Source organism: Poecilia latipinna, unplaced genomic scaffold, assembly GCF_001443285.1.
Source record: "Poecilia latipinna isolate Pla-1442-1.1 unplaced genomic scaffold, P_latipinna-1.0 Scaffold213, whole genome shotgun sequence".
In the NCBI taxonomy this organism is placed as follows: domain Eukaryota; kingdom Metazoa; phylum Chordata; class Actinopteri; order Cyprinodontiformes; family Poeciliidae; genus Poecilia; species Poecilia latipinna.
In genome coordinates this window covers 441,203-449,690 of record NW_015112829.1, presented here as the reverse complement: position 1 = coordinate 449,690, position 8,488 = coordinate 441,203, and the positions used below count along the sequence as shown (strand labels likewise).

The following is an 8,488-nucleotide window of genomic DNA, read 5'->3' as shown; positions in this document are numbered from 1 at the left end:
TCCTATCAATCTGACATCCCAGATGAATTGTGCTTGACTCAGCCTGCGGTCACAAGTGACAAGATGGAGCTGGATGAATGCTAAAATGCTTAAGGTGTAAAATCTTAAATAAAATAAAATATGTCTGGTTTACTTTGGGCTTGGGCCTACAATTACTGTTAATTAGTTGGGTCAGATTGAGCTCAGACACAATGCCATTGAGCTTGGGCTGAATTTTTAAGACCCAGTCTAAACTCTATAATGCAGACATAAAGTATAATAAACACATTGTTTTATACCTGTTCATAATTCAACAGTAATGACTTTTTACTTAATCTTATAAAATATTCATTTTTTGCCATTTAACTATTAAGTTATTTCTTTATTTATACAAATGTCTGTTTTTGTGCCAGTTTTGATTATCTGCTGCAGCCCTTAACAGCATCACCAAACCCCTGAAAGTCACCGCACCCTCCCTACCCCTCAAAAAAAAAGAAAAAAAGAAAAAAAAGAAACAACTAAAAAAATCTTATGTACGCCCCTGCAGGTTCATCCATCTCCAGACCGTCTGTGTTGGACATCAGGATGCGCTTGTATCCGGCGGTGACAGGTGAATCTTCGGCCGTTCGTGCCACGCATGCACCGCTGGAGCGCACCGCCCTCCTGCCGCCGGGAGGAGCAGAGCAGAGGAGGAGAGGAGAGGAGCGGAGCAGTCCGGGAGCGCAGCGGCAGGAGTCTCAACACATAACGGGATGCGGTTCGCGATTTCTGCTGCATGAATTCTAATTTCGTGTAACCCAAATCCGCAAAGTTTCCCTTCCGCGAGAGAGCGAGAAAACCCCGTCAGAGGAAAAGCGACCGCTTCAGAAATCTCGTGGCGGCGTCCCTTGTTTCATTCCTCCCGACTGAACCGAACGCTCCGCAGCAGAGGTTGATGACAGTCTAACCGGGAGAGGGGCAGAGAGACAGGAGGACGGGAAGACAAACAGGACATCTGCAGATGTGCGTGTGCAGCCGATGCGCAGCGCAGGTGAGTGGAATTGTTGTGTTTCCGAGATGTTGGCTGTGTTTTTTTTGTTTGTTTTTTTCCCGCGAGCTCAAAGTGTGTCAGGTAAAACAAAAACACACGTGGTCGGTCAGATCACGGCTCCAGCAGCTTTATTGTGCCTCTGACCCGGCGCCGTGTGTCCAGACGGAGACCGGGTGTTAACTTTCTGCACGTCGGGCTGCAGCCTGTCTCCCAGCGTGCGGGGGGCTGCGTGTCTGCAGCGCGGTACGCATCCTGCAGACCTGGACACGGCAGCCGGGGCTGAGCTTTTCCAGATCAAACCTGGTGCTTGACTGGCTCTGTTTAAAACTAGAGCTTTATGAAGAAATCCATCGGTCATCCAGCAGGTTGTCACATCACACTTTGAGTCAGTCCCTGAATGTAAAAAACTGGTGTAAGGTTTACTTTCCGCTACGTCTAAAAATTATTTAAAATCTGCGAAATTAGCGATAAGTCTGAGCATAAATAATCTTCACTGTACAGTGACATGGAAAAGTATTCATATAGCTCGAACTTTTCCATATTTTGTCACGTTAAAGTCACAGATTTCATCATCTTTTGTTAAGATTTTATATTACACACCAAAACAGTTTTTTTTAATTCTTTAAATGGGAAAATCTAAAAAGAGTGACATGCAGTCATATTCAGTCCCTTAAATCAATACTTTGTTCAACCACCTCCTCCCGCAGTTATAGCCTCAAACCTTTTTGGTGTATATCTACAAGCTTTACATCTAGGGATTGCAGTGGCGGTTCTAGAACAAATTTACCAGGGGCTAATCATGGAGGCACCGAACCAAACCGTGAGTAATTAAAAAAAGGGCAATATTTCATCATTTAAAATATTGACTGAGCTAACGAACCAAAGAACTGCTTGTTTTTTTGTTTTTATTGATTTTTAGTGTGAAACTGTGAATAGAATCAGTGACACTTTCTATTGGAGCTGTGTAATATGGAATGTTTTGGTATAAATCCATTACAAGTAAATACAGGGCCAGTATCACCAATACCGATACCAATACTAATATTCATGACTTAAATTTGACATATTGTCAAACTTCTGACTTGTAGGCATATTTATGTTTTTTTTCCTTTGAATTATTTTTGTTAAAACCTTCTAGAAAATTTAAAGTTTATATGTGTCTGCAGACTACTTTAATACAATTTTTTTACATGACAGATCAGAAAGAAAAACAAAACAAATTTGTGTGCCCTGTTTTCTAAAACAACAACAACAACAACAACAACAAAAAACATGGTAAGACTATTGATTTTGTATTAATGTCTTCAGTACAGCGGCCAAAGCAGGGGCCCGGACCTGTTGGCCCCTGTCTAGAACCGCCTATAGCTAACTGAATGGAAAGATTTCTTTGCCGAATTATCCAAACATATCAGTGAAACTAGATGGAGAACAGCAGCATAATATAAGCATAAGAACATAAGCATTACAACAAATGCTTATGTTGTTTTCAGCTCTGGACTTTGACTGGGCCATTCTAATACATAAGTGCTGTGGTTGCCTAAACCAAGTTTTTCACAGCCTCCTAACAGGTTTTGCTCGTGACAAACTGGATTTCTTTTAGCTTTCATGTAAAAATGTCTTCCTTCCACATAGTGTAAGATTGATAACCATCCTGTTGATTCATGAATCTCTGCAGCCCCTCCAAAGCTAAAGTTAATTGGGTTACATAAAAAAGGCAGTTAGTTTCACTGAATCTCATTAATCAGACTAAAAGAAGCTGACTTTTAAAATTTTGTTCGAAAACCATTATTTCCATTCTACTTCCAAGTTATGTACTAAATCAAAATCAAAAAGGAAAAGCAATGAAATTCAAAATGTATTTATTTATTTTTTTGCTTTTGATGTCAAAATTTGCAAATATGTTCCAGGTAGGGTGTGGGTATTTATCGTGTTGCTTATAATTTATTATGACAATTTCTTATCATGGTAAGAATTTTTATATATTGTCGTCACAATAAATTTCACTTTATGTCAAAAAAGAAAAACGGACTAAAATGTTTTTTATTTTTTGCTATTTCCTCTACTGTTCCCACAAGAGCATAAAAATATCAGTTAATTAAAAAATAAATATGAATCAATTAAGTCTTAATGTGCAGATTGATATGAATCACTGATACGTTTCATCCTGAAGGAGCTTATTTCAAATAGAGATGCTTTTCAAGGGCAGCATTTATGTTTGTTGTAAAAGAGAAGTAATAAATAGTTTTTTATTGTCATCACGATAGTACTAAAAAATATTGATAAAATTCTAAGTCCTTTCATCCACCTCCTAGTTCCAGGATAGAAATGCATCAGCAAGGTTATCATTTTTTCCACATTTTTATGGAAAAAGTTCAGACGACCATAAAGGTGTTATATGACAGTCAGTCGGGGTCTAAGAGCAGCTGCATTTCTATTACAAATGTGCACAAACTTTGTCAATATTCAGCTAACTAGCGCCAGCTGAAGTTAGCTGAATTTCACTTAACGTCGAAAAAACATAATTTCGCAATTGTGTGTTAAATAAGAAACACAAATACAATGATACGTGACTAAGTTTGTTCACATAAGTCATAAAAGCATTAAAATGGCCACAGAGTTGCATCATCTGCCAGAGTTGCTCATGTCCTGCGGTGCCAACGACAGCTCCATGGCTCATCTGAAAGGCCTGCAGCAAAACAGCAGCTCATTACAAGTGCAGCAGCCCGGCCGCCTCTGGCAGGAGGCTGCCGGCTCATTAGGGGTCACCGCGGGGCGAGGCTCACACCATGAGCCTCTGCTTGTTACCGGAGCGCACGCTGGAACCTCCGCTTTTCCCGGAATGAATTCCACTCACGCCGACAAGCCAAACGCGAGTCGGCCTCCAACTGGATCTGTGCGTCGTGCCGAGGACCGTTTTTATTTTAGATTCTCTCAAGTTACTTAGGAATTCGGTGTTTAGGAAGAGCTGAAAACATGAACGCTTCATCATCGGGCTGACAGAAGCGCACTGGGACGTGGTCCCCTCATTTTCCTGCTCTGGTCTCTCCAAAGTTTAACAGAAGGAGATTGTGAGCCCAGATTTCCAGATAATGCAGTTTAAGTTGTGATTGTCGCTGTCTGACTCAGAGGTGTGTGACAAGGAAAATCTGGAGTGAGGCAGCGGAGAAGACAGGGCCGACCCACAACCCACATCGATCTGAAAATAGCTCCCAGAATTGTGCTGTGCATGCTTCTATAATATTCCCATCTATCAGTTCAGCCTGGGTTGTACTCTGTCAGGTTCCTGGAGCCTTTTCTTTCTCTATGCTGTTGTTTAGGGGCCCAAATTTCACTGATAAGTAAAGCCAAATGCCATGTCTTCATATGTATGTCAAGCATATTGTTGTGAGTAAAACCTAAAGGGCAACTACACTGCAAAATCTTAAAGTATTTGTGTCTGGTTTCTCATACAACTATTTTAGCACACTAGAAATAAGATGAAATTAACTTACATGTAACTTTTAAGCAAGATATAGGAGCTCAATAATTCCTTAATACTGATTTAAAAAATACTGGTTCCAGATTTTTAAAATTAAAACAAGTTATTTCTTCCACGTTATGCATGGAAGAAATGATCTGATTGGACACTGGAAAAGGTTATTGTTGTGTTCAAGTAGTGCTAAAAGGAGTTAGCCTGTTAGCGAAGCTATTTATCTCAAAGCTAAACAGGTTGGAGCAGCACAGACGTCCCCAATGCTAACTTCTAGAGTGCATATTTCTGACAAATTATTTTTTCTAAGTACTTCCATGAATTATTATGTGTTTCAGAAATACTGGAAAGCTGAATGGGTAGAATAGCAGTTTGCACCAATCTAATGATTTAATAACTTAAATAACAGATTAAAAAACAATAAATACTTTTGTTGTTGAACTCGTATGTCTTATTTATTCAGTAAATCAGCAGTAACAAAAAGGGTTTTTGAATTGATTTCCTTAAACGTTAAAATTCAAAGTCAGTTTATCGTTTTTGATTAAAATGCAATTAATTACAGAAACTTCCAAACCCCCCTCCCCAAAAAATAAAATAAATAATAATAATAATAATAATAATAATAATAATAATAATAATAATAATAATCAAATCCCACTGCTAGCTTTGTCATAAAAATACAAGAAGTGAACAGCCGAAAAAGTCAACATCTCATCCTGTTGTAATGGCCCTTTGGAAATGTAGTTACTGTAACGCAACTTCCTATGAGAAGACCTATAAACACTCTTACTGTAAGACTGCTGGTTGTGGTAACCCGGGTAATTCCTAATGTAAGACGCTAAAGTGTGTACTAATGTTTTCTTAATTTTATCACAAACCGTTACAGAAAATTGTCTTGTCATAAAGGTGTAATTTTGCCTTCTCTATATATTAATAAATATGGCTACTCACAGTAAAAAGGCTAGTAGAAATTATATGAATGCTTCTCTAATGGTTTTTGAGAAAAATCAGGATCAGGATAAACAGGTTGTGGCAGGTGAAGGTTTTACAAAACAAATCTGCTGATCTTTAATTACATCATATCTGTTTTACAGTCCCTGCTTACCAGAGCTTAGTGTCACAGTAGAAAACATAATTGCGCAAATTGGAATTATGAAAATAAATTTGTTTAATGAAAATACAACAGTTTTGAAAAACTAATTTTTTTTAATAAAAAGTTGTAAACACTAAGATGAGGGAGTGTCGTTATTTTTTTTTGTCTATATCGAAATTAGTGTTTTTGGTAAAACTGTAATGGAAACACTTTTGCATCACACGAACCACGAGACCAACAACCAGATGTTATTATTGGCAGAAAGGCGACAGGAAGTGGTAGGAGGATGATGGCGCAGCATGTTTTTTAATGACACATCACATGAACAAACTTATTTACATGTGATTTTAATTGGGTTTCCTGTCTAATGGAAATGCCGCAATTGGAAAATTGAGTTTTTTCAGTATTAGTTTTGTGCACGTTTGCAATGGAAACAAAGCCAATGGCTTTTTAAGGTTTATCCCCACTCTATCATGCTACTTCAATATTGTATATGAATCTTTTTAAAAATTTGATCTTCGTTACCTCAAAACATAGTACTGAGGAATAGTCTGAAAGCTACAGGATAAAGTTCCATACTATTTCTCAGCACATGCATTCACATTCAATTAGCACTCCTGGCAGAAGCCAGAGCAGTGTGCGCGCGCACACACACACTCATGCACACACACATCAGAGCGTAGAAACAATTACCGTATCCGTGTGCTCTGTTTGCCCTTCTTGGACATAATGGTTCCGCCTCACGGAGCGGCAGATGCCAGCTCCGGCTGTGAGAATGAGACAGAAGTCTGGCCAGAACCAACTAAATGGCTGACATATTTCTATCCTCACTGCTAAAAAAAATAAAAAAAATGACTACCCTTCATAAAGTGACTCATACAGTCACATTTCATCCATATTGTACAAAAAATTTAAATAAGTAATTCTTCCCAAAGAATAGACTTCACAGATGCAGGAGGTGACGCTTTTCCTTCATACTTTGCTACCAGGTTTAATTTACATCTGATTTGTTTGATATTGATGTTCAAGTCTAATTTACTCTACAATCTGTTTTCTTTTTATCTCAAAGACATAGTTGAGGATTTTTAATAACCGTCATAGCCTTTGTGTAGTATAAACCCAGATTACTTGGGTGCTGTAGACTGAACAAGCCAAGCTAATCACAAGCTAATCACAGATGATTTCCACAGCATCTGCAGAGACGGTCCCGACTGTGGCTCACTTCATTTATTTGTGAAAGGTTAGACAAATGCCAGAAATAATTGTTGCTCTGCCTCTCGACTGTACTCTCCGGTCCCTGGAGTTTTGACGTGTCGATTTTCTGAGGTGTTGCGGGTCATGAGTGCCTGGGCGGCTAGCTGGGCTTCTGCCAGGCTAACGTTGGGAAAACGAGGGTTACCAAGGCCGAGGGAGAATGAAGCCATCTCCAGTGACAGCAGGAAGTGAGCTTTTTTGTCTGCGCTCAGAGAAATCTTAACATCAACTGACTTGAGTTACCGACTCCCTTCCTGCCTGGCAGAGAGAGCCAAAGAATGGACTGAAATGTTTGTTATCCAAGCCAAGATTATCACAGGAAGGAGAGAGAGCGAACCCTGGCAGGAATCCAAACTGTATATTCATACACTCCAAGATGCATTGATGTTGCTCGTCAAGTGGAAGCCCAACAAAGCAAAGCTGGAATCTTAATATTTATTAAAAGCAGGAGGATGAGGGGTCTCAGGCTGTGGCTGTGATAGTAACCCCCCAACGTGGCTAACACCAGGTTCCCCCTCAGAATCCGTCGTAGTCCAACATCTTTTGTGTTTTAATGCGTTCGCCCTCGAAGCAGAAGGCAGTGGGTTAAGATACTTTTAAAGCCAGAACTATTTCTTAATTAAGAGGGGAAAGAACGCTCCTGGAATCATTTATTTCCTGGTAGGAGAGAAATAAATCAGCTTCAATTTGCAGCTTCCCTCCTCTTGGTACATTTGCTTCAATTTTGCATCCATTTACAATTTCAGGTAAATCACCGGCACTGCAGTCAGCCTCAAATAGCAGGTAGAATTGCGACCACCCTCACAGATGTGTTCATTATGTCCTAATTGATAACACAAATATTGGAAATGTTTGATGGAAGGACATATATTCTGTACATGTATTTTCATTTCTAACATATTCTATACACTATGTAGTTTTTTTTCCTTATAATGTGTTTTTCAGTCAAATTTATTAGTATTGGACATTTCAGCAACAAGGCAGTTCAGAGTGGTTTTACATCATAAAGACATAAAAACATCATAAACATCACATAGTCAACAGTTGTGAAAACCAGTAGCAGTCTTTAACCCTATAAGACCTAAGTTTCAAATGTTGGTTGGAAAGTGCAACCAACATTTGCAATTCCAATGGTTTTAGAAACCATTGGAATTTTTCAGATAGCGATAAGTGTGGTGGAATTACGGAAATGAAGATCTGGCTGGATCGTCACTGCTACATTCAGTCTGGAAGGGTTAAATACAGACTAGTCTGAAGGCCTTCCTTAAAAAGGCCCAACTTCTTCCAGCCTACATTTCATCCATCCTTTAGCAGTTCTATCTTTCCCCTACTGTATTTGACTCAACTCCCCATATTGACTTCCTGTGTGAGAGGTTCATAACCACATTCCCATTATGCTGTAGCAGGAGCCTTTGTACCAAGAGCTCAGAGAGAAAAGCTTCAACCTTCTTGCTGTGTCTGAGATTGGTGAATCCTGCTGAGGTTTAGCTTCCTGCTGTTAGAGAGTCGACTGTGAGCCGCGCTTCCCCTCATACACATTAGTTCATTACCACTCTGGCCGGACAAAAACCTTCAAATTCTCAATATTTATAACAAACACGGAAGGGCACTGCTTTTCGAAAAGTAATGCAATTTGTAGATTTAATGGAACTAATTAAATTGC

General features: G+C 39.2%; 1 protein-coding gene across 4 annotated transcripts in view; it reads left to right on the top strand.

Moving 5' to 3' along the window:
* Window positions 1–549: 549 nt before the first annotated feature.
* The window catches only part of LOC106946939 (alpha-1,3-mannosyl-glycoprotein 4-beta-N-acetylglucosaminyltransferase C), a 179,203-nt gene continuing 171,264 nt past the window's right edge, over window positions 550–8,488 (top strand). For 3 of the 4 annotated variants that reach the window (XM_015031637.1, XM_015031636.1, XM_015031635.1), the window contains exon 1: window positions 550–1,009. The gene's annotated coding sequence lies outside the window, so the exon portion shown is untranslated. The remainder of the gene's footprint in view (window positions 1,010–8,488) is intronic. The other variant, XM_015031639.1, reaches the window with a different exon arrangement.